Raw genomic sequence first — 6,148 nt, forward strand, 5'->3', positions numbered from 1 at the left:
AAACCAAGATCATACGTTAAGACTGATCCTCCTAACGTTACAGGTTGTAACTGTCCAACCTTTAGGCAAAGGAATCAGTGTTGTGATAAACCTATATTTGCCTATAAACGTCGTACGAATCCTTTTCACAATCGTAATGGTTATCAAAAGGATAACTTCGTAAAGACGAAGATAAGATCCGATGCTCCCAATTGGAGAAAGACTAACTTGCAAAATAATAGTCAATCCAATTCTCTTCCGAGAAATCTTGAAGAGAGTAATGGGAAGAAGGTTCCGGTTGTTCCTAAACGCACTCAGAAGTGGGTACCAAAGAAAGCCAATGATTCTTTGAGTGTGAAAAGGAATGATCTTCCAGAAAATTCCATGTCTATGGAGAAGGCAGTATCCATGATGTTGGAACTTTACAAATTTTTTGGAAAAATGGAATTGGATGTGAAAGGTTCTAAAAGAGATCTCTTTCATGATAATCCAAAGGTCACTTGTTGTGAGCAAGACATTGTTCACCTCAACATAACTTGATTGTGTTATAAGTGCATCCTCACCAAGAAATGCCCTGCTATGTATACGGTGAGGGAAGCACAAGAATTGGGGCGCACAGATTATGTTCGGTAAGGCTGTAAAATTCAATTGGGTTCTTCTAAAAAGGTATGAATATAAACTTGATAAATTTTTGTGTTTATAATAATCCATGTACCTTGCTTATCGTTCATTTCTACCTAACTTGATATGTGTTTGAGGTTTTTAAACGTTTAGGTTTGAAAATAGTAGTTTGGGATGTTTGGACTTCATGGTACACCTACCAGGTATGCTTACCATCATTTAAAATCAAAATCCAGGGGTTTAAGTTCGAAAATTTTTTTAGTCATGAAAATTCGTTTGCAAAGCCGTATGCATACTTGCCTGTAGACGTCGATAATCGGTAAACTTGTTTTGGTCGTAATTTATTCGTCCGAACTCGGAATGACCTCATTATTTTTGTATTCTATTTCTCTTAGAATTCTCTTCAAAATGGAGATGATAATTCTTGAATTTGGATGAGTTAATATTGGTATTTGTCCTATCTCTTGTTTTTGAGTGTTTTGCTCCATTTCGTCACTTGTTCCACTTCTCTTGGAATTGGGCACTTGGATTCTTGGAGTACTACTCTTCTAAGCTAATTTGTAGCTTTTACAAGAATGTTGTTGGTGAATCACAAAGAAGGGAGTTCAAGAATGGGCAGTAGTACGCATTACTATGGAATTCTTGAATGTTCACAAATCATTTCATGTGAACTACGGCGCATGGTTGTTAATGACTTTGTATGATCTTATTTTTTAATAAAATATTTTTATACTCCTTTGGTAGCTATTATTGGTATAAATCCGGGCGAAAAAGATTGATTCTACCCTCTAAGGACAAATCATCTTATATGTGCATTACGAGCTTGTCTTGATGCCTAGGAAACTTCTTATGAGAATTTATTCTTGTTTTCGAAGGATTGCTAGAGTTTGGAATAGCCATTATTGTGATTACGCATTGCTATGTCCAACGGTTTCATCTTCATGTTTTTAGATTTATTCGTTTAAATTCTAAACTTGTTTGGAAGATGCTTTTTGCAGTATTAATCTTTATGGTTTTGTATATTGCAATTTGTTATGGGATATGTGTGTTTGTGTCCGTGAACTATGATTGTCCCATACCTTGTCAAAAGTAAAGTCTTTCGTATGTCGATATGCATGTATTAATAAAAGAATGAATAGACTTTTGACATATACAATAGTTAAGCCTATATTGTCAACCCTTGACGGAAGATAGGTTAAAATATTTTGTATCCAAGGATTATTGCTATTGTATATGCTTGTGAAAAAGAATGAATCCTTGTGTATTCCACGGTATAGATCCTCATTGATCCATCTTTTTGTATTACCGTAAGGCTCCGTGATGTGTCTTATGTTGAGCACGATACAACTAAGTTGATTATTATTGATTAGATTTGTTGGTTATTCTGTAAGGTACATTATGTTGAGCATTTTAGAACTAAATTAATCAGCTTGTTGGTTATTTAGTTATTACTCCACAAGTTCTCTTGTGTTGAGTACATGAACGATTAAGCCAATCACTCTCTTGTATGATTAACTTAGTCGTTGCTCCGTAAGTTTACTTATGTTGAGCACAATGAATTAAACTGATCACTTTTGTGGTTAATTTTATTATGTATTCCGATTAGATTATTCATGGGTTTACTTATGAATAATTTGATTGAGTGTTGGATATAAAAATCATTCTCATGGTTTTGATGTCCAATAAAATCCTTCGTTTCTCTTGAAATTAAGGTCGCTCATTGTTGTTTCGTTGGGAATGACATCAAATGGGAGAGAGTTCTTTTGAACTTGTGCTTAATGGTCATATCTTGAGGGGTGTGCGGCTGTGGAATTTTAGAGGGGTTATCTTGTATCTTTAAACTCCTTGATGAATGTTGTTAGCTTCGGCTATATGATTGCATCTAAATAACATAATGTGTGTTTCTTTCTCTCAGTCATGAAATGTCTCTTACGGAAATTTCATTATGATCTCGTTCTTGTACCTTTGCCAATTTTATTGACAAAAGGGGGAGAATTAATATGTAGTTCACACTACAAATACATATGATTTTTGGATCATTGTGTAAGGGGGAGTGGTTTTCATGTGAGATGGAGTATTGACTAAGGAGGAGTGATACATATCACCATAGTATTATTGTTGAAGTTGTAATACAATTGGAATTTGACACTGTGTAATAATAATATGACACTGTATAACAATGATCGAGATCGAGACCGAGGCTTTCTCATTGTTATAGCTACGGATCTTCAACAATGGTGATGGTAAACTTACAACCTTTGGGATCATTGGAGTACTTGGAAGTGACGAAGATTTCGAGGAATGTTGAAGATACATGTGGAATAGGAGCTACTAAAGTTTCATTATATTTTTTGTATTCCATATGTATTGATAGTTTTGTCAGTAAAATTGACAAAGGGGGAGATTGTTAGAGCACTGCTCGGTCAAACTCGCATGCGTTGCTATCTCAAGCATGTTTGTCAATGTTAGTGATCAAAACTATAAGTCTTGATTTCTAGTCTCTCATAGCTAAGTCTCGGACTAGGATAATAAGTGTAGTTGAGCTCAAGGACTTCATGGCGATTCATCATACAAGTAGAAGATCTACTCAAGGAACCGGTGGAACTTCTCAACAAAAAGGTATGTGGAGACTTGAACTTATCTGTCACTCAAAAGTCTATCTATTCTATCTCCTACTCTTTGAGACAAAAGTCGTAGGCTATATATATAGACTAGATCATACACATTTGGTATTTCAAGCCGAGTATACCTTGCCTATCTATATCTCTAAATATGTGTTGGTAAGCTTTTCGCTTCGACCAAGTTTATCTTTACCTAGTGACGAAAGTAATGAATGTTTCAATCACTTTGAAAATTGCTTTGACGAGAAATAGTGTAACAACTATATAACGTCCTCTAAGAATGTTTCAATGATTGGAATGAGAGTTTAGACTACATAACCAATGGATTCCTTGAACCGAAGTTTTCGAACTTTGTTGATCAAGAGAGCCGGAAGTATGACAAGTGCCAAGTCCGCGAACTCAGTCCGCAAACTGCCGAAGTTCTCAAACCCGAGAATTTCTGTTGGAGTTGACAAACTACTTGCGTGTGCCAAGTCCGCGAACCCAGTCTGCGAACTGGCGTAGTTCTCGAACCCGAAAATTCCTGCTGGAGTTTGTAAACTCTATCTGGTGTCTTAAGTCCGCGAACCTATTCTGCGAACTTGAGAAGGTTATATATCTAAAGATGATTTCTGAACTTAATCTTAAAAGACTAAGGAATGCATTTGCAAACTGTGGCTATTAAAGTTCATGAACCGATTCGAGTGAATCAAATCATCTTTGCTTCAATTGTGTCTTGCGTAGTTACATAAGATTTCCTTGCAATTGAACAACTCTCTTAACTAGTTCATTTGAGTCAATTGAACTAGCTATGGTGAAGAAAAACATGGTTGGTATGAAACGCTCATATGGTTAACCTCTTTGGGTAGACTATTGTTGAACCAACAATCTACACGTTTGGGTGTGGTTAACAAACCTAGAAACGCACAGTCATTTGTGTATGACTAGCTAAGTTTTCGATCTAACTGTTGAGAAATATTAGCCTGAATCTAAATCAGTTTTTCATCTAACAGTGAATATTGATTGCTTTGTAACTAAGGCAAAACCCTGATTTGAAAGACTATATAAAGGAGACATTTAGTATTGTGCAAAACTAATCCCCACACCTTACGTGTGATACTAGTTTGCATGCTAGAGTCGTTTCTCCTTTAACCTTTAGTTTTCTTCTTTTAAAACCAGTTTAACGACTTAAATACTCCATTGGGATTGTGAAGCCAGACCGATACTACTTTTATTGTAGTTGTGTGATCTGATCTTGCATCTTCTATCGTAACAGTACAATCATAGTGATTGGCTTGAGATCGTGAGAGTTATCCGATAGGCAAGATATAAAAAGTAATCACAAACACCTTCGTCTCATCGTTTGTGATTCCACGACATCTTGTTTCGCTGCCATACGATTAAGAATTTTGTGAGGTGATTGATTAATCTAGGATGTTCTTCGGGAATATAAGACCGGATTATCAATTGGTTCCTGTTCACCTTGATTATTATCAAAAGACGGAACAAAAACTTTTAGGGTTTTTCTGTGGGAGACAGATTGATTCTTTGATATACTTGTATGTGTGAGACAGATTTGTTTATTGTTAAAGCCTGCGATTTTGGGTCGTAGCAACTCTTAGTTGTGAGTGAGATCAGCTAAGGGAATCAAGTGCGCAGTATCCTGCTGGGATCAGAGGCGTAGGGAGTACAACTGTACCTTGGATCAGTGGGAGACTGATTGGGGTTCAACTATAGTCCAGTCCGAAGTTAGCTTGGAGTAGGCTAGTGTCTGTAGTGGGTTAATACAGTGTGTATTCAATCTGGACTAGGTCCTGGGGTTTTTCTGCATTTGCAGTTTCCTCGTTAACAAAATTCTGGTGTCTGTGTTATTTCTATATCCGCATTATATTTGTTTATATAATTGAAATAATACAGGTTGTGTGTTTGAATCAATCAATTGGAAATCCGACCTTTGGTTGTTGATTGATCCTTGGACATTGGTATTTGGTACAGTCCAAGTTATTCCTTGTGTTTGATTATAGACTCGCTGATTTCTATTAGCTTGAGTGAATCAAAACAAGAGAGAGATATTAACTCCTTGAGACACTTTTATCTAGATTGAGTCTGACTGTCTAGTTGATTCTCTAGTAAGTGTTTTGGAGTTAGTCCATACATATTGATAATCGAAATATTGGGCGGTGTTGTTAGACCCCCGTTTTTTCACCATGTATCTAGCTGCTTGCACATCTTAGAAGCATGACTTTTATCCTAGATTGACGTGCTCGTATTGTTCTCTAAAGGTTCATGAACTTTCAAAGTGTTACAAGTACAAACACCAATTGAGGCGCGTCAACAAACTTCAACGAAGAGAAAATCAATTATCAAATAAGATTAAACTTGCTCAGAAGACCGCTGAGGTATGTAGGATTTTATTTTCGTCTAAGAAGTTAGTTTCCAAGGATAAAACAAGACCATTAGAGAAAAAAGTATGGTCAAGTCGTTTTGGTAGACAGAAGTCCGTGGATTCCTCTCAAGAGGAAAATGGTGGAAAAATTGTTGTTCACCAAAACACAACTTGATTGTGTTGATATGGAAATCTTGTCTCATGTGCCTGATCAAAATATACAAGATTATGTACCTCTCAGGATTTAGGAAAAGGTTGTTCTTTTCTTTTCTTAGTTTTGTTTGTTTGGAATCCCTGTCTATCAATTAAGGAGGGTTATTCTCGACAATTCTACTCTCTTTAGGGTTCATAATTGTGCGTGCACGAACCTGTTAAAGGTTAACCCTACATTCCTTTTTCCCTCCTTGAAACTTCTTTTTATCTCAAGACCACTTGTTGAGATTGTGATTTCCTCTCACAAACCCATACGCCTATGGATGCTCCAAGTACAATGTTTTCTGATGGAAAGGATGTTAATATGATTGTCAAGCTATCAATCATAAAGGAAAAAGAGAAATCTCCA

This window comes from Papaver somniferum, chromosome 7 (genome assembly GCF_003573695.1).
Source record: "Papaver somniferum cultivar HN1 chromosome 7, ASM357369v1, whole genome shotgun sequence".
NCBI classification, from domain to species: Eukaryota; Viridiplantae; Streptophyta; class Magnoliopsida; order Ranunculales; family Papaveraceae; genus Papaver; species Papaver somniferum.